The 20,876-nt window shown below is 39.6% G+C and overlaps 1 protein-coding gene across 3 annotated transcripts in view; it reads left to right on the top strand.

Annotated features, from left to right (window-relative positions):
* Positions 1-20,876, top strand: part of GAREM1 (GRB2 associated regulator of MAPK1 subtype 1) — a 182,046-nt gene that overhangs the window by 126,531 nt on the left and 34,639 nt on the right. The window lies entirely within an intron of this gene.

Raw genomic sequence — 20,876 nt, 5'->3', positions numbered from 1 at the left:
ATAGGGGAGTCACACCACTATAGTCTCACTGGTGGCTGGGTTGGAGACACAGGAGGCAGGAGCCACACTATCTGCAATCCACACTCCGCCACACTATGCGCTTGCCAGCCACAACCTTCTTGCTAGCCCCCATTTTCTGCTAGCGTAGCGACAGCAATTATATTAGTGGCCAATGGCTCACTGGTTACAGCTGACGGCCAACTAGCCATAGCTAGTTGATGGCCATTTACTACCTGAGCCAGCACCTTTCTATGTGAGGCCAAGAGCCTGGAAACTGCTCTCTGGGGCTCTGTCCCCACAGGTTATGTTATAATTCCAAAAAACATTCTTTGTGGGGGTTTTTTTAATTCAAGGAAGAAATGTTCTTGAAATGATTACGTTTTTGCTACCCCTACAGTGAATGGTAATAGAATTGAAGAGGGGGGAAAATATGTATGTCATCAATTTGGTGGAAATGATCAAATAGAAGAAGGAAGAATAGGTTTTTGTGTGTGAGCCAAAGCACTTGGTTAGGTTGGGAGGTTTTTCCCATTCACCTCCAAAGGCTCGGGTATAGTTGTCAGAGTGTATCTCTTTGGGGGCCTATATGGAATTTTGTAGAGAGTGGTGGAAGGCACCTGTTGTTTCAAAAAAGAACATTTTAATTTGTTGATCAAACCTAATGCTTGGCCTAATTCTTCTTCCTTTTCCCATCCTTCACTCTTTCCTTTTTTTTTTCCACCCTTTTTTACCCCACTCCGGTTCAAGCCATTGTTTCTCAGTCTAGTTGCGTAGGACACAGCTCCTTGACCCATGCTGGAGTTATGAGCCTTGCGCTCCCACTCACGCTGGCCACGGGCTGCTCCTGGCAGCACACGGTAGCGGGCGGCAGCTCACACCAAACTTAGGCTGCTCATGGCAGCCCAGCTCCAGGGAGAGCTGTTGTTCACAATCTTAGCAGTAGAGGGCGCAGCTCACTGGCCCATGTGGGAATCGAACCGCGACCTCGGCATTAGGAGCTTGGAGCTCCAACCACCTGAGCCACTGGGCCAACCCTTTCTTTGCTTCTTGATACATTAAATAAGTGTTAAAAGAAAGAATACTAGTGATAGAGTTTTCTCTCTAGAAATAAAAGTGTAAGGGAAGATTTTATTTTATTCTGTTTCATCCTAAAAGTACATTACCCTCCCATATGCAACCATTCTGCTGTGTTTATTGTGCCTTTTTTCCTTGGGATATGTTTTTACAAAAGTGTAATGATTTGTGTGCAGATATTTTAAATTTACATGAACTGTATTGTTTTAAATTTCATATATATGTATATATACTTATATGTGTATATATATATATATATATATATAAAATTCAGCATTGTTTTAAAGATACTATGTTTTAAAATTCATTCTTGTTGCTGTGTGTTTGTATGGACTGCAAGGGTGGGCAGCAAGAAAATCATCCTGTCGTGAGCATCTTCATGTGTTCCCCTTATGGTCTGTGTGAACATTTGTTTGGGATACAGACACAGGAGTGGAATGGCTGACTCTTAGAAATGTGGAGAGTTCATTGGACTCAATGGTGCTGGATCACGCTCCAGAATGGCTGCCCCAGCCTTACTCCCACCACAGCCCAACAGGGTCCCTTACCCACATAAGGGATTTACAATTTTGCATTCGAATGGATGTGAAGTAATAGCTATTAATTGACATTTATTTGACTGTTCAGCGTCTCGTCACATGCTTGCTGGTCTTTAGAATAGCCTTAGTAAATTGCCTGTTCATATTCTTGGCCCTTCGTTGTTTTGGCAGTGGCTTCTTTTTGGGGGATTTGCAGGATTCCGTTGAATAATGCAGATTTCAGTTTCTTTTCAATTTTAGACTTTGCAAGCATCATCTCTTCTATCACCTGTCCATTTTTCCCACAATATCCTTCATTGAACAAAACTCTAATTTGAATGTAACGTTGTTTTACCTTATAGTTTGTTTTTTTAAGCCCTGCCCTGCCCGTGGGTGGTGTAGGTAGGGATTCATTTTAGTTTTTCTCCATCTAGTGAGCCAGTTTTACCAACAACAAAGACTAAGTAGTCTTTTCCAGTAATCTTTATCATATAAAGATTTTCTTTTTCCGTTTCCCTAACCCTCTCAAACTTAATTCATTCCGCAAAAATGTTTGTATTAGTTGAAATGACTCAGAAGTCTAGAAGAAGCAGCAGCCACTAGATGACTAGTAAAAATAACACTCATGAAAACAATGTCAACACACCCTTATCCCAGCCTTGGAAAGGTTCAGCCAGGCCCCAGGTGGAGATACAATATAATTGCTGAAAGAAACTATTGTTGACAGTGTCGGTTCCACCTACAGGTTGTCAACCATATCCACCAGCGTGAATTCAGGTCCCATCCCACTTTATCTTTTAGTGATTCAATTTATCAACTATCCAGTTGTTTTGGATTTAAGACTTATTTACAAAGCATACCAAATAAATGTGCCACCCTAAATCATTGACATCTTAAAAATTGGATAGGCATTGAAAAAACTCAAACGTGTATGTAAATGAAAGAGAAAGAAATATGGAGAGTTCTGTTTTTCTGAGTACCTGAAATATCTTCAGCACTTTGCAGGCTGCGTTGAACAGAGTAGTAGTTACATAACTATTCTTTGAATTGTTTTATTTTGATTAATAGCTAAAATAGAGAGGAAAAATTAGTTCAGCCTTTATTTTTAATTCGGTTACTAAATTCTGATAATAAAACAGTAGTATTAATTATCTTACTATTAATGAAGTACACACTTGTCCTTGCTGAGTATTGTGTACGAGATGTGACAATTAAGTTTGCGAACTTATTGCAACAAGGTTGCCAACCTTTTATGATATTAGAGGGATTATTCATTATGAATTTGTACCAACTGGACAAACAGTTAACCAAGTTTACTATTTGGAAGTGCCGAAAAGGCTGCATGAAAAAGTTAGATGACCTGAACTTTTCGCCAACAATTCATGGCTCTTGCATCAGGACAATGCACCAGCTCACATGGCACTGTCTGTGAGGGAGTTTGCAGCCAGTAAACAAATAACTCACCTGATCTGGCCCCCAATGATTTCTTTCTTTACCCCAAGATAAAGGAAATATTGAAAGGAAGGCATTTTGATGACATTCAGGACATCAAAGGTTAATCCGATGACAGCTCTGATGGCCATTCCAGAAAATGAGTTCCAAAATTGCTTTGAAGGATGGACTAGGCAGTGTCATTGGTGCGTAGCTTCTCAAGGGGAGTACTTCAAAGGTGACTGTCGTGATACTCAGCAATGAGGTAGGTCGCACTTTTTCTAGGATGCATTCACGAACTTAATTGTCTGATCTCGTATACATGGTCTCATTTAATCCTTGCAGCAATCCCATGAAGTAGGTATTAGCATCCCTGTTTAATACCTGAGGAAACGGAAGCCCAGAGAGGATGCATTCACGAACTTAATTGTCTGATCTCGTATACATGGTCTCATTTAATCCTTGCAGCAATCCCATGAAGTAGGTATTAGCATCCCTGTTTAATACCTGAGGAAACGGAAGCCCAGAGAGATGCCCTTTTCCCAAGGTTATACGTCTACTACGGCACAGGGCTGAGATGCACACTTGGCTCTTGTCCACCACTCACGGTACCTCCGATTAATGCAAACCAAACCTAAGTAATATCTTGTTAAGTGAGGATGTGTTTATACTTACACAGAAATACCTGACCAGCATGTTGTGCATTTCATGCTAAGAACCTGGGCTCAGACATTCAGTATCCAGTCACACTATGTTTTGTAGTAAAATTGTAAACAAAACCCATTAACTTTGTAGGCACTCTCCTTGTCGTACTGGTCGCTGGTGCCCAGCTTCAGCTATTGCAATTCCTGTTTGTTTTTAGTGATACCTGGTTTCTTCATTACGAGCTATCATCACCTTAGTATAGTGCATTTTCTATATATGTTCTTGTTTGCAAAGTAAATACTGCGTTTTCATCACTCTTCCAATGGACCAAATATTAATGAAGACAGTATCAGCACTAAACATCAACATGGGTACAGCTATACTAATTTTCTGATGATTACGTGTTTTATTTCATTGATAGATTATTGGCCCTAATTTCCATTCAGCATCTACATAGATTCGTAGATGTTATAAATTCTTAAAATCGTCTTCTGCTATCCCTGGCACGTTAAATGTTTGGGGGGTTTTATTTTTAAATAAATAAAAATTGTAAAACCAGAAAATGAAAAAGTCTCCTTAGTACAGTTTCAGAAATCAGAGCTGCTGACTCAGTCCTCATTGCTCTTTTTAACTTTCCCCCAGTGGTTTAGGCTTATTAAAAGCCTGATCTCACATCAGAAACAAGAATATTTTTATTTGAAACGTATCTCTGTGCCGACAAAGCCACTCCTCCCAAAGAGAACTTCTTCCCTCCAGCCTTGTTTATCCCATCAGGCATTCCTGCCAGAAGCAGCCCTGTTTACATAACTGCCCTTGGTGGATGGAATATTTTACTGAGCAAAGTCCTGTGCTTGCACCCCAGCCTGTTTACCATGGAATAGGGACAAAACCTGAAAGGCAATACAGAATGCTCAATAAGCTAGGTCTGTGGTGAAGAAAAGGGGAGGCATTTTGATGAAAATGAAGTATATTGGAAGAAGGGAGCAAGAGCAGGGTCATTTTGTCAGCAAAGACTAAAGAAAACAAGAGAGTAGTTCTTGTGTGAGGGGGTGGAGGGGAAAACAATTGGCTGGCTCTGGAGTGTAGGACAAAGGTATGTATTTACTATTGGAAAGCTTGCTTGTTCACTGCACACTTGAACAAAAATGGGCCCCCCAAGTCTCAGAGCAACCAGCATGGCTGTTGCGTCTCCATTCTTGAATTAAAAGGGAAAGATTTGACAAGAATGAGGGCCTCTCAGTCGTATAGGGCCTTTTTATTTTACTGGAGTTTCCGTTTTCCCTGCAGTTTTGACAAATTGCTAAGGAGCCTAGGACTCATCCACAGTCACTGCGGTCACAAATGTATTAGCGTAATTATATTGTAAGCATGAGACATTTCAACTGGAATGGCTCTTCATTGAGCAGCAGGTGCATTAGGCAGCTTGTCATAGAAAAGATAACATGTATCTCTCCTTCTCAATCTTTTCCAGAACGAGGTCTCTAATGAGGTCGTGCACCACCTTAAATCCCCATCTTCTGCACCTCGTTCCTCTCTTCTTATCCCACCTACCTCACTACCAGTTGTGCCACTTATTTAGCTGTGTCAAATTTAGAATGCTTTTTAATGGCTCTTCTGGAGGAATTTTTCCAGGATTAATGTAAGAAGGAGCTAACATTTTCCCCCTAACCAGTAAGAAATTCAGAATGATAGCATGATGGTACTCCTTTTCATTCATGACAAGGAGATATCATTGTCACATTTGAGTTCTCTCTGATGTTCACTGAGCCCTTCCTCAGCATGTGGCACCTATCGTGTTACGTCAGCCCTTTAGACACGTGTATGTTTAATGATCCCAATAACTTGTGTTGGTTTTATTGCCCTTGTATTATATTATAGCACTAGGAGACAGACGAGGTGTAGACAATTATGACTTAACCAGAATTACACAATAGGAGGTTAAAGCCAGGATGTCATCTCCAGAAGTTTAGGCCCTTTACTGCTATGGGAAGCAACATGATACCCGATGAGTGCGTGTCTGATAGGGAAGCACAACCCTGTACTGAGCCCCGAGAACAAAACATGCCTGGCTCTGGGGGTGTCATACCTTAGCTCTGCACTTCTATCAAATGCAAACCTTCAAGATGTGGCCTTGCTTTTTTTTCTCCCTCTTAATTTTTATTTTTCAATTATAGTTGACAGTTTTTAGAGCAATTTAAGGACCACAGCAAAATTGAAGGGAAGATACAGAGGTGTCCCCCAAATACCCCTTACCCCCACATGTGTCTAGCCTCCTTCATTACTAGTGTCCGTTTCTTACAATTGATGAACCTCCATTGACACATCATTATCACCCAAAGGCTATAGTTTCCCTTAGGGTTCACCGTTGGTGGTGTACATTCTGTGAGTTTGGGCAAATGTATGATAACAAGTGTCCACTATTATATCTCATACATAGTATTTTCACTGCCCTAAGAATCCCTTGTGCTCCACCTATTTATCCCTTCCTTCCCACTAATCGCTGGAAACCATACTGTCTTCATACTGTCTCCATAGGTTTGCCTTTTCCAAAATGCCATATAGTTGGAATCATATAGTATGTAATATGCATTTACGGTTCCTCTGTGTCTTTTCATGCCTTGATTGCCTTGCTTTTTGTAGCTAAAGAATTTGGTGGAAATGTATCCCTAACCTTTGCAGACATGCAAATTAGAACCTATACAATAGGTTTTTAAATGTGTTTTTGCTAGCTTTCCCATATCCAAGTCCATGCGTTAAGCCAAGGTGGGTGTTAAAATTCAGGCTGTTCTCCTCACCTCCCAGTTATAATAAGAGTCCGATATAATAATAAATTTATTAATAAAAAAATAATGAGTCTGATATAATAATAAATGTATTAATAAAAAACAATAAATTTATTATTATATCGGACTCATAATAATAACAGTCCGATAATTAAAATGTTCTAATCGGACTTTTAAGAAACCATTCGTGTTTCTGTACATGGAGTTTTAATCACTTCAGTTTGGGCCCAAAGGTTAAAAACGAAATCTTATAATCAAGGCACTCTTTTTCCTAATGAAAACCACAGCTTGAGCAGCTGCTTGTGTTATTGTCTCTTCTCTGTGGTTCCTCTGGTGTGTGGGAGTTTACTGTTCGGTTGTGGAAAAGGGAGCAAATAAGGAGCCAAGAATAGGGTCATGTTTCAATAGAGAAATAATAGTGGAATGTTCAAATCCTTGAGTGTTTTCCTCACCCTCCCCACACTTTGGACATGCAGTTTGGCTCTCTTTTTCCTTTTTAAATGCTTCCATAAGGCAAGGGAAAAAAAGCGTATATCATAAAAACCATGGTATTGAAAACTCCTAGACCTCAAGTCTGATTCGGTACAAGTACGCCTTTACTTTTTGCCTGTAGTTGTAAGATGGCAACATAACTGTAAAGTCTGTCATTGTTGTGTGCATACATATTCTGTCTGTCTGCATTGGTGTGGTCTTCCTTTGCTTGATCTGGATTGAAATCGTGTTTATCTGGGTATAACTTTTTTTTTCCTTGTGTAGATTTTTATGTCCTGTTTCTTTTTTTGCATGTCTTTCCATATCTCCCTTTCTCCTCATTTCCTCTTCCCTTTTTCTATTCACCTTTTTTTTCTCTTCACTTTTTATAATATATGATTGTAAATTCTACAGATAGAAGTTCAAGTTTTAGTTTTGCTGTTCTTAATTTTTTTTTTATGTAGAAAAATAGATCATTTTATATGTCTCCAAAAGGATCCTACCTCAAGTAAAATTGCTTTTTACTTATTAGGACCTGGGTTTTTAAAATGTAGGTTTTTGAACCTTAATAGAAGCAGCTGTTTCATCCTGGCAATTAATTACAAGGCCAGAGATTAAGAAGAGTAGCAAGGTGCTCACCCCAAAGAATGGAGTGAATTCTCAGTGACACCATGTACCTTCCATGCTTCAGTCACTCTAAAGTTACACTTAAATGAAGACACGTTTTATCATTTAACCAACTGCCAGGGTCCTTCTGGGGATTAAACAAATCTGAATAGCAGACATGCAAATTTCAGACTCTATCAGAGAAGAATGTATTGCAAATATAAATAGTAAATGACCCTTCTTCCTACAGACTTTGGTGTATTTTTTTCAGTAACAGACAAGGCATAGCCAGCTCCTCACACTGTTGACTTCATCCTAAAGAGGGACATTTTGGGGAAGCAGCATAATAAAGGTGGAGGTGAAGTCAGAACACATGAGTTACAATCCTGGATTTGCTACCCACCAAAGGCATATTCCTTAATCTCTGCCACCTTCAGTTTCCTCATAAATAAAATCTCTAATAATCCCCACCCACCTCTGTGGATTGTTGAGTGAGGTAATGTGTGTGTGAAAGCAGGCTGGCTGTAAAGAATCTTCCTGAGATGGCTCTGGTCCAGAGGCTCAGTCCCTCTTTCTTTTCTGTTTTGTCTTTCCACATCTGATCAGGTCTCTTTCTTCAAGAAGCTGGTCATTCGGTATGTAATTCTCTCTTCTATCTTCTAATTCTTTGTCAGGGCTGGCATTTAACATCTTCTGGCTTTCAGAGTCAGACAGGGCCTACCATCCTTTGTTACCATGTTTTAGATTGAATCTATTTGCTGGCCAGAAGTAAAAGAAACTCAGGATACATCCAGGCAGGAAGCTGTCAACGTTGTGTGTTTTAAATGAGCTTGCTCATAATGCTTACGCCAAAAGCTGTAAACAGAGGCCTCCCGCTTCAGGTCATGGTTTGGATTTAAGGGAGAATGAGAGCCTGGACTTCCCACCTAAATTTCGTGGATGTTTCCTGACAGATCATCACTCACTCACATAGATCAGGTGATGACATCATAAGCTCTTGGTCAAACCACAGCTTTGCCCTCTTTTCTCTTAGAAATGCAGAGAGGTCCCTGGGTTAGATGAGATGTTTCATCTGAGCCAACTATTAAAAACTGGACATATTTACATAAAACCTAGATTTCCTGCCTCTGGAAATAAGCAGGTGTTAGAGCTGTGAGATGGCCATCTCCACGTTTTTATCGTTTTTACCAATTTGCACAACTCTTCTGGTCACGTAAATATTTGATTTAGATATATCTAGATATATATATATATATATATATATATATATATTATAGATATTTACTTTATATAGAGAGATATATAGATATCTACTATATATATATAAATCTCCATCCTGCTCTAAATGCCTACGCCTCAAAGCAAGCATTTATTAAGTTTCTAGTAGGGACTCAAACTGTGCTGTCAGAGAAGCAGAAAATATGATTCCTGTTGTCAGGGCACTTGTGGTCTAAGAAAACAGTACAAAAAAACAGGTGAAATAAGTAGGGAATATTTAAACATTAAACCCTGGTAATAAATATGAATGACAATCAGCATGGACTGAGGTTGTCAGGGAAAGCTTCATGGATGACACTGGACTTGAGCTGGTGCTTCAATCCACTCCCTCATTCAACCATCGGTTAAGTACCCTACTATATGTCTTGCAAGGTATTGGGCACAGGGAATAAAAAGGTGATTGGCACATCCCCTGCTTTCTTTAGAGAGTTTACTATTTAGTGTACACAGGTAAACATGTAAACAAATAAGGCCAATAAAATGTTATACATGCTTAGATGAAAATCTGTAGATAGATAATGAAATCATAAAATAGGGTGGTCACTTACATACCTGAGATACGAAGGTGTTTGTATAGAGTAGGTGATGAGTGAATTGATTCTGGATACATAGATTGACCAAACCTGGGAATAGAGAAGAAGCATTTCAGGTGGCTTCAGTAGGGCAAGTTCAGTATGAGAAGAGGCATAGTTCACCATGGGTGGATCTAGGTGGGTTCTAGCATTATGAGAGGGGAGTGAGGTCCTGTATATTCATTAAGAAGTTAAACTTTATAGGAGGTAGAGAGCCATGAGAGTCTTTTAATCAGGATGGAAGGGCACACATCCCCAATCCATTCTCTACTGCCTCCACCCTGTGGCTGACCTGTAGGCTAAATCCTAGACTCTCATGCCCTTTGATTTCCATTGAGTTCAGCCAATGAATACATAGCCCCAGTAGGAGGAGATGGGCAAAAAGAGAAAGGTCAAGGTCTTTATTCTCCTGGCTTCTTCCCTTGAAGAATCAGCAAGGAATAGCTCTATCTCCCCTTCCCAAGGCGACCATATTTACATAACTCTCTCCTTCCGGTAACAAGCCCCTCCCCTTGTCCCTTCAGGCCTTCCATGGTGACGTCTTCCCTGTACCATCCCCCGTTTATTTCGTGCTGCTCCTGCAGCCCACCACAATAATATCAATAGTTCTATCGTAATTAACTTCTTTGCCAGTTACCCTCATTTAACACATGGTTGATTTTCCTGTTAAGCACTAGTGTGAAGGATGGTTTCCTGGAATGGAGGTCAAGGGGCAAAACAATCAAGTAGGAAAACTGGCGACAGTGAGAGATGATGTGGTTGGGACTCTGCACTAGTTGTAGAGATAAAAAGGAATTGACTGATACAGGGAAGGGAATGGAGTTGAATTAACACCAAAAGGAAGTGAGGGATTAGGTAAAGGTCCAGGTCAAGGATGACCACCCAGGTTTCTGACTTAGGTGGCTGCGTGGTTCAAGTAAAAAGATGAGTTTCATTTTGCAGATACCAAATTTGAGATCTCTGTGGGAGAGCTGTTGGAGATAGGCACCAGATGTGGGGTAGACTGATGTGGAATTCAAGAGCAATCTGGCTGGAGGGAATGTTGGTATATTGTCACCTTACAGGTGGTCACTGAAGCTAAAATAATAGGGGGGTCCCCTGGGAGAGGAGGAGAAGAAATAGAATAAGAGGGAAGACAGTCATGCACAGAACTTAGAATGTCACTGAAAGGATCCATAGTTTTGCACATACTGAAGAAAGCACGTGAGCACAGGCAAAGGGGAGAGTATGAATGTGGATTGCACTGGTGGTGGGGGAAGCATTTGCAGAAGAAGAGTGGGATCAGATCGTGGAGGCACTTGAAAGCTAAGGCAGAGGCGCCTGGGCTTGGATTAGAAATTGAACAGCTATTATGCTTTATTCGTTTATTCTACAAATGTGCATTGAACACTTAGGTTCTTGAGTGAGATGAAATCCACTCAGGTTGTGTTTTAAGATGAGTAGAGTTATGATGTAAGGCAGACATGGCGATGGGGTTCAACTCCGAAGCAGTAATACCGTTATGAAGTGATAAGGATCGAAACCAGAACAGTAGCAGTGAGTGCTGAGGGCAAAGAGCTTTGAAAGAAAGAAAGGGCAAGACTTATGGGAAAACGAGTATAGGAGAAGAAGAAAGGTGAAGATGACCCCAAGATTTCCACCGTAACATGTTAGCAACCATGTGCAAATCTAAAACCTTTTTAGCTTCCATCTCATTTATGATAATTGTGCCCCAGAAAATGTCTGATAATTCTGAAGAAGCAACTAAACAATTAGAAGCAATGAAAAATGTAATTTTCCCAATTTCCAAAGAATAATAAGGAAACCATTTGCATGATGTGAAGTAGCTTGGCTGGTTAGAATATGAGTACTAGAATGATTTAGTTTTGCATCGTCCAGTTAAGTTCGAGGATAGAATTTCATAATTGAAAGTAATCGTCTGACCACTTGTTTTATATAATCTCAGATGGAGAAAGAAATACCCGCTATGAAATTCATTATTTTGGGGCTGATGATTTCTTTCTGTTCTTTGGCTTCACTTAATTTTTATTCTTTTATGTTTTGTTATGTGTTATATGTTTTGAGTCTGTGTGCTGAGATTTGTTCTTTACCTTTCTTTTCTCCCAATTCCACTTTCATTCTCCCCCCCTCCGCCCCCCGCCCCGCTACCACCATTACCATCAAATCGTAACTTTTAGGAACGAACTATAAGTGAGGTAGGGAGTCAGATTTTAGAATAGGAAATGCTGTGTTGTAGAATTTCAAGTTTTTGTTTTTATTTTTTACGTTATGCTTAAGATTAGCAGAAATTTCAAGAATTGGTAATAAGAAAATGAACAGAAAATTCACAGAATATGAAATATAAATTGCTTAATTATCATAAAAATAATCAGATACATCTTTATAATAAAATGCAATTAAAATTCCAATGAGATACTATTTTTCACCTCTCAGATTGGCAATGATAATAAAAAAAAGAGTTTGGCAATAAACCATTAAGAAAGATATGAGGAAACACATTGGTGGTGGGAGTATAAATGCACACAAACTCTATGAAAATTAGTTTGGCAATGTCTATCAAAAATACAAATGCACTTACCCTTTGACCCAGCAATTCCACATTTAGGCATTTCCCACCAATGTATAGGCATACCTCAGAAATATTGTGGCTTTGGTTCCAGACCACTGCAGTAAAGCAAGTCGTCATCTTTTTGCTGGTGAAGGGTCTTGCCTTCAATTTGTGAAACATGCAACATATGTAAAGTGTAGTAAAGCGAAGCACAATGAAATGAGGTGCGCCTGTGCTTGCATTACGTACACAAAGCCTTCAGTACAAGGATATTAACTTCTGCATCACTATGGCCACAAAAGGTTGGAATAAATCTGAATGCCCATCAGTAGAGGACTGGTTACATTAGTTACAGTATTTGCATGGTGTAGAATAAATCCTGTACAGCTCTGTAAAAGAATGACACAGATTTTTATCAAATGACAAAAGAAGCGTGCAGAATGCTACCATTTGTTTTGAGAAGACTGGCATTGTGTATGCAGATAGACTATGGAGCATGCTCTCTGGATGGATGGATAATACAAGGCCATGATAGGGGCTACCTCTGCGAGGAGATCTGGGGATAAGCTCGGGAAGGAGATTTGCTTTTCATCCTATGCCCTCTGGTAATATTTGAATTTTTTGGCAGTTACATATATTAAGTAATCTTTAAAACTCTGCACATTACTCAAGAAAATGGAAGCTAAGGGTTCACCAACACCCACAGTGTTTTGAGTTTTCATGCATTGTTGGTGGAAGTGAACATTTACATAAACTTTTTGAAAGGGAACATATTATTGGTTGGTGCCGTTCAAAATAACAAAGTACATATCTTTTACCTGGTAATCCTACTTTTACATTTTAACCTTATAGAAACAACAGCCTTCATGCATATATACAGATAAAAAATACAAAAGTATTTGTAAAGTTAAATCTTGAGTATAAGTACAGATTCCTGTCCAGGTTTATTTGCTTCCTGAAAAATGGCAACTGGTTTGTTTTTCCTATGACTTGAGAATTGTTCATTTCTTCACCTTTGGAAATTGCCCAGTGGTTTTAAGGTTCAGTTATTTGAACCAGATTGTATCTCATGTGCACAACTAACTTGAAACCATCAAATTTAATGTTGGTGGCCTGTTTCTGAAAGACTTAGAGAAGTGAGAAGACTTCATTCATTCATTTGCTATTGAATCAACACCAACTTTATGCCGTTTGTAGTACCATACTGAACAGCACAGACAGGGTTGTGCCATTTTCAACCTTCTGAGGTTCCTTTTTCGTAGAAATTTTTGCTCATTTTAGCCATTCTCAGACTGCTTTGGTATTCCGGTGCCATTTTTATTGCTGCTGCTTTCTCGAAGGTTTCTTCGTTTTGTGTTGGTTGATGCAGCGTTTTGCTACTTCCTGCAACGAGGTAAACACCAGTAGAATGTTGTTCGCTTGACTTACGGGCTCACCTATGGGTACTAACGGGCTCAGCTCTCATTTCGTTTCTTTTTATTTACACACACAAAGTCGACCACTGTGCTGAAGGGATGGCACACAGTAAAAGCAGAGCTGTAAAAGAAGATTTACCACAGGCTGTGCTCATTACCAGCAAGGATGGGGGCCGGGGAAGCACAAATCATAGGGAGCCCCATCTTTACTAGTCGCATGGAACTTATTTCCCACAGACCATTGACCGTAACTTCCCAGCCAATAACAAACATGGCAGACCTGAATTGGCTCACTTCTAATTCTCCCTGTTATTTCTACGTGTCTCAGCATTGTTGCTCTCTTTTCTTAATTAGCAAAATTTGTTTCCATTTTTCATTTCTGACAAGTGACCCTTTCCCTCTAAGTAAAAAAGAGTGTTAATAGTATGGCTCTTTCAGCATTGTACACAGAGGCCTCAGGTAAGACTTGGGCCTCTTCACTGTGTTTAATGCGTATCCATTTGGAGGTAAATCACTATGATTGTTTTGCGAGATACACACACAGAGATGGATATTTTCTGGATGAGAATTATTTTTGTCAACATATTAATTATGTAATGTAGTTTCGGAAGCACATCATGAAAGCAGTGCACTGTATTTAACAATCTTTGCTTTTTAAATATTACCTTAAATTTATTTAAACTCTAATCAATGAGCATGTCGTTGGTGTTGAATTTGTTTCTGGGAATTTTGGTGTCCTACCGATGGAACAGTTCTCACAGTGGAGACTTTTTCTGAAATCATCAAAGCTTGTGGAAAGACAATGCAGTTTCCTCCCTTTCCAAGAGCAGAGTTTGACAGTAACATCTCAGAACAGATGTTTCAAAGGATCTGCTAATGTTTTTATTTGGTGGCACAAAGACTCTGTTATTCATGAAACGGTCTGTTAAAAAATTAGTTCCTCTGTGTGGGGGTTGTGGGAATATGTGTTATGTAAATCGATTCCCGATTTTGGCAGGGAACTGGCTCTTAACTCTTAGATTGTCTCCTAGGTTGGACTCAGATGCAGTCTGACTTCCAGGCTACAGCCAGCCGTCAGAGAGGAGCTAGCAACCCAGTAGCTTAGCATCCTTCCCAGAGTACTTCACGTTGACAAATCTGGCAGTGTCATGTTCTTCTATAAAAGGATAGAAGCTAAGGAAAAGTTCGGAGAAATTTGGTCTTGTAAAATACAGTAAGAGAATGTGGGCATTCATGTTTGCTGGTCATTTGTATTATTCTCCCAATACAGTCCACTTCTATAGCTTCCACTTTGTGATTTCACGCTCCTACTGAAAGGAAAAACTGCCATTCTAAGATAAACATGGGGCAACTTAGGATGTGGTTTCAAATACCTTACAAGAGACCTCGGTGTAAATATTTAGGAGTGTTGGAACGTAAGGACTGGTCATTTTCGCTTCTAATGACTTGTCTTCTTGTCACTACTCTCATCTGTCCTTCCCACTCCTTGCAGCAGGACACATCAGCAAATCCAACATGCTAGCTGTTTGGTAAATAAAGTTTGATGGAAGCACAGCTGCTCTGATTTGTTTACGTATTGTCAGGGGCTGCTTTCGAGATAGATCACCAGAGTTGATCACCAGAGTTGAGTGGTTGTGACGGAGACCATTTAGCCCACAAACCTAAAATATTTACAGAACAAGTTTGTCAATCTCTGCAATATATACTGTTTTAAATACCCGGTATTTAAAACATTACATTAAGACATTTGGTATATTTAGATTTTAAAGGCATTTGTGGGGTGTAAGAAATGTAAGATAATTATTTGGTTTTAGATAATTGAACATGTGACAGAAAAATGTGTAAAATAATAATATATGTATACAAAGAATGGTATAAAGTAAAATCTTCCAGGACAATGTAAAGAAACTATGGAAAAGAGGAGAGAGAAGCGAACTGACTCTTGGATAGTCAATAAACATTTAAAAGAATGACTGAAAGGAATCTATTTTTCTGATGTACAATATGTTCAAATGTTAAAACTTGTAACATTTGGTCATATTTAGCTGTTGACTTTATTTTTGTTCTTATTCCTTCCTCTGTTTATGTTAATTGTTCTCAGAATAGTTTCTTGTTAAGTGCTCCCATGTGTATGTGATTCTGAAGTCGTCTTGTCCAAATGACAAACCCAGGTGAGACAAGAAATTTCAAATTTATACAGCTTAATATTGACACCACAGCCATACCAAGTATGATTATTTGGCCCATAAGCCAAAATATATTTGAGGATGCTAATAGTATAAGATCACAAATACAATAGAAAATTAACTAAAGGATGCTTAAAGAACAAGCCCCCAAACTGGGAAAGAAGAGAAATGGTGTTAAAAGGACAGAAGTAGATGAAACCCAGGTGCTATTATTTGAACCAAAATATCAGCAATCATGACAAACAGGGCAAGAAAAAGAAAATATAAGAGTTTCAAAGATCTTATTTCATGAGAGAAAGCATTCTATTTTGTCAGGAGATACATTTTTTCCCTAAGAGGACTTTATCACCTGGTCTTTGTCTAAGGACTTGAACAGTATCTGCAATCACAATTTTAAGGGAACGCATAGTGTACACCCAAACTGTCTAATGGAGCAACCACCAGTCACGTGTGGCTATTGAGCACGTGCAATGTAGCTACTGTGAACTGAGGTGTGCCACAGTGTAAAACACACACAGGATTTAAAAGGCTTTATGTGGAAAAAAAAGGATGTAAAATATCTTATTAATGATTCTTACATTGAATTTAGGTGTATCGGTTTAAATAAAACATGGTTAAAATTAATTGTACCTCTTTTTTAATGGGGCTATTAGAAAATATATAATTGTGTATGTGGCTTGCGTTATGTTTCTATTGGGCAGCACTGTTCTACAGGGTAATGTCTCACTTGATACAGAAGTGTTCAGGTGCAGTGACGCATCGTGGCCTACGAGTGCATTGCCAAAGGACAGGATGGAACTTAGTTGTGTAGGTTTCAGGCAGTTTCTCAGCTTAGAGGTTGAACATCTGCAGACCACTTAATGAGTGTTTGGCATACATACAGATTCCCGTTAAGAAAATTTTTTTTTTTATAAAATGCTCATCACAAATTTAAAATTACTTCATAGTAATGACATGATGGTATCATTAATAGGTTTTCATAAATTATACCTGGTTTAATAACAGACAGCTGCTTGAATTGTGTTCAGGTACCAAATCTGTCATGTCTTTCCTTGTCCTTCTACCAAATTAAAAAATAAAAATCACAATGACAGAGAACTGGAAATGTTGGCAAGTGTCTGGTGTCTCTATCAAATGGTTCTGGATATTCCAACCCAATGGACCTATAAATTTGAACTCTCCCTGACAACTACTTTTATCCCTTGGTATATCACATCCTGATGCTGAAAGATTGCCTATTTCGTCCTGGAAGAAAATTTCAACTGCTTATCTATTCGTTGGTTGGATTGGTCCTGAAAAGTATTCCTTGAGGTTCTGTACAGTATTCAGATAATGACTTTTAAGCAGATCTATAATATACCATTGCTTTCTTACTCTGGTGAGTGAAACATTCATCTACTGTTCATAAGCAAACAAACTTTGGGGATAGTAATTTAGTTCACCTTTTACAGATAACTTTGAAAACCGGCATTTACTAATACATTGCTTCATTGTTTGCCAATCCCAGGACTAAAGTAATCTTCTGTTCTTTGTTCAGTAAACATTTATGAATCACCTATTGCATGCGAGGCAGTGTGCTTTCCTGAGTTTAGACAAGTTGAATTTGATGCTAATAGGACAAGTATAAATATCCAATAGACTCTTAGAGGTATGTCTCCAGGAGTTAAGAGAAATTAAGACTGTATCAAATATACTTACTATATATTTATACAGTTATTTGCACAAGAATAATTCAACTGTTTAACTTCACTGATCTTCGAAGAGATACAGGTTAACACAGGAAAGCGATGCTGTTTAATACCCATTGAATTATCTAATTTAAAAGAATACACAGTGCTGGGAGATTGTGGTCCAACGAGGACGCATGTAAGCTACTGGCAGAAATATAAATTGATTTAGATATTTTGGAAAGCAATATAGCCATGCATGTCAAATGCAAAGAATTGTGTGATACCCTTTGATTTAATAATCCCACTCTAGAAAAGTTACCTTAAAAATGTGAGCTGAAAAGAAGGAAAAAATCGCTGCGTCTTGAGATGAGGACAGGGTGCTGAGAGTTGCTAAATGGTGACTTGTGCTAAATACTTGAAGTGAGTCATCTCAGTTAATCCTCACAGCAGCCCTTTGAAGTGTCCCCACTTTATAGGCAAGGGAACAAGGCTCAGACGGATTAGAAATTTGTCAGTGTCATAAAACTTGTAAGTGGTACCATTTGTACTTAAATTAGGCATTTGTCTAACTCAGACTATTTGTGTAAGAATAGAAAAATAGTTCAAATGTAGGCAAATATAGGGAAAAACACTATAAAACTGTAGATTCATCATCATAATTAAGAATTTGTACATGACTAAGTAGACCAGAGACAAATGAAAAGTTTAATTTGTTACGGTGGCAGATTTTATTTAAATATGTATATTGAAATTGCCATAATCTTTTTGATTTTTAAAAAATTCTGGGTTTTTTTATGAAAATGACATAACATTTTGACTATATTTTCTAATGTATCATTCACACCTCTATATACTTCTAAAAGGTATACGAGCCGTTATAGTATGTCCAGGTGTGTCCTGCAGTTTGTCCTCATCACCTGTCCCTTAACTCCTGAAAACTCTCCCATCAAGGTCCATCGCCAGCAAAATCCCTCTACCCTTAAACTCTTCTCCGAAATGACTTTCTTCTTGTTAAATACAAACCTGGATATGCCCTGAAAACATGGCTTCCCTGAAGCCCAACCCCCCACACCCCCCACCCCTTCAGCAGCTCTATTTTTTGCCCCAAAGTGGAGGGGGTGTAATTGGTCTCTGTGCTCTTCATTACAACCTTGACCATTCATTCCACTTCAGGCCTCCCTAAAAACTCTCAGCCGTAAACCTCTTGTCATCAGACTGGATCACCCACTAACCCATCACTGTCACAGGCATCTACCTAAGATTCCTTCCTCATTTCTCCGTAATTTTCACTCCCGGCTCACTTCCACGCCATTCTTTCCAGCCATACTTCTCTCCTCTTTCTTGGGGATTTCAATGCTTACATATACAATCCTTCTGATGCTCCTGGCTTCTCAGTTCCTTATTTTCTCACTACCTCAGCCTTACCTCCCACGCTTGCTCCCTAGAATACATCATCACCAAGTACTGCATGCTTCCATTCTCTCACTTACATGCGTGCCACTCTCTGACCACTCTCTTGTGCTTGGCTCTTGAGCTCATTCCTTCCAAAGTCCAGAAATCAACTCCATCAGAACCTACCATCCATTAATCCCACTACTTTTTTCATCCTCCCTCTCCCTCCCACATTGTTGGTCCAGCTCAAGTTCCATGGACAGTCGTCATATTCACGCCCTTGCACGAATCCTGATTCGTTTGCCCTCTTTCACATCTCACACTCACTTGGCAATTTCACCAGCCTGGCGGAATCCAAATCTCTGCCTGGTCCACGCCAGCCCCTGTGAATCAGACATTAGCTGGAGAAAAACACAAAACTGGACTGTTTGATTTCACTTTTAATTCATGACCATGAACCTCAAGGGGGAACTTATGGCTGCCCAGCAGTCATATTGCTATTCACTCTCACTGGACTTTTTACAGTCTTTTCTTTAACTTTCCAACACCTCCTCTCTCAACCTTACTCTCAACTGATGCCTTCCTTCTGACTTTTGCTGGAAATACTGAAGCAATAAAAGGGAGCTCCCACAACAGTCACTGAAATTGATCCAGACGAACTGTTGAAGTCCAGACCCTTCACACCGATGTCCCCCTTGCCTACACAAGGATATGCGCCCGTAATTCTTCTCACCATCTGCTGGCCATTCCTGTCAGCATCCATCATAGTAAGGAAAACAGAAACACTCCCTAGATCCCATTCCACTTCATCCCTTTAGCTACCCGATTCAAGCAGAACTCCCCAAAACATCATTTGGTGTCCGTTCTTATTATTCCCCGTCCTCCTTTGTCAGTCAGTCTCTCTTAAATCTAATTCAGTCAGGTTTCTGGCCCAAACTGTTTCAGTGCTCGTATCAAAGTTCCCAAATACAAAGTTCCCAAATTAAATACAAACAGCTAAATCCAGCAGTTCTCAGTCCTCATTTCACTGTCCTGTCGGCAGCATTTGACATCACTCACTCCTTCTCCTTGAAGCACTCGAATCACCGGGCTTCTAAAACGCACTCCTTCTGGATGTTCTTCTTCCTCCCCTGGCAAGGTCTTCTCAGTCTTCGGGGATTGAAACCTCAGACGTCTTCTCTGCCAACACTTAAGCCCACAGTCATCATCGTTAAAGGACCATGGCTTTCAGTATCATCTAGGTGCTGATGCTGACTCCTGGATGTATTATTTCCAGCCAGACCTTTCTTATGACCTGCACACTTACATGTCCATTTAAGAGCTTTTGGGATATTTGCATTTGCATGTCTACTAGATATCGCAGCCTTCACCTGTCCAGACTGAACCCCTGACTTTACCCACACCCCTCTGTTTCTTTAGCTGCTCAGGCCAGCTTCCTGACACTTTCTCACTGAGATCAAACCCCTGCCATCTCATACCTGGATTATGGCAGGAGCCTCCTAACTCTGCTTCTGTGCCTGGCACCTTTACAGTCCGTTCTCAACGTAGCAATTAGAGTGATCCTTCCGTAACATCGATGAGATCCCTCTTCTCCGCCGGTGGGTCCCCATTCCACTCAGATAAAGAGCTACAGTTCTTCAAAGGCATGCAGTCTGACCACCTGCTATTTCTCTGACTTTCTTTCTCTTCCTTCTTACCTTTTACTCACCCCACTCCAGCCACACTGGCAGCACGCCGAGCAGGTACCCATCCATCTTCCCGAGGGTCTTTGTGTAGACTGTTACTATATTTAGAATTTGAAGAACTCATTTCCCAGCGACATCAAAGGTCACCCACTCTGGCCACCCTGTACTCTCTGTTCCTCCCCCTGCTCTATTTTTAATAGCACTTCTCAGCTTCTAACATGTATACTCTACTCCTTTGTTGTGTTCATCATCTATCTCTCACTACAATGCAAGCTTCAGGAGGACAGATTTTTGTCTGGTCTATTACTGATTTATCTCCAACATCTAGAATAATGCTTCCACCTAATAGATACTAAAAAAAAAAAAAATGTATTGAGAGTATGAATGAAAGTTTCCCTACTTCTGCCTGATACCCCATAGACGCATGCTGAGAGATCTGCCTCAGAATAGCTTTTAATTCGTTTTCAAGTTGCTCAAGTGTTACGTTGTAAACAGCATTCAGAAAATGACTGCTAAGAAACACTGTCATTGACTTGATTGTATATAGTCTTTTATTCTAAACTGAAAACAACTCCTCTACAAAGTAGCAATAGTATCATAAA

This window comes from Rhinolophus ferrumequinum, chromosome 19 (assembly GCF_004115265.2).
Source record: "Rhinolophus ferrumequinum isolate MPI-CBG mRhiFer1 chromosome 19, mRhiFer1_v1.p, whole genome shotgun sequence".
NCBI lineage: Eukaryota > Metazoa > Chordata > Mammalia > Chiroptera > Rhinolophidae > Rhinolophus > Rhinolophus ferrumequinum.
Note: the sequence above shows the minus strand (reverse complement) of the source record. Positions and strands in the feature narration are given on the sequence as shown.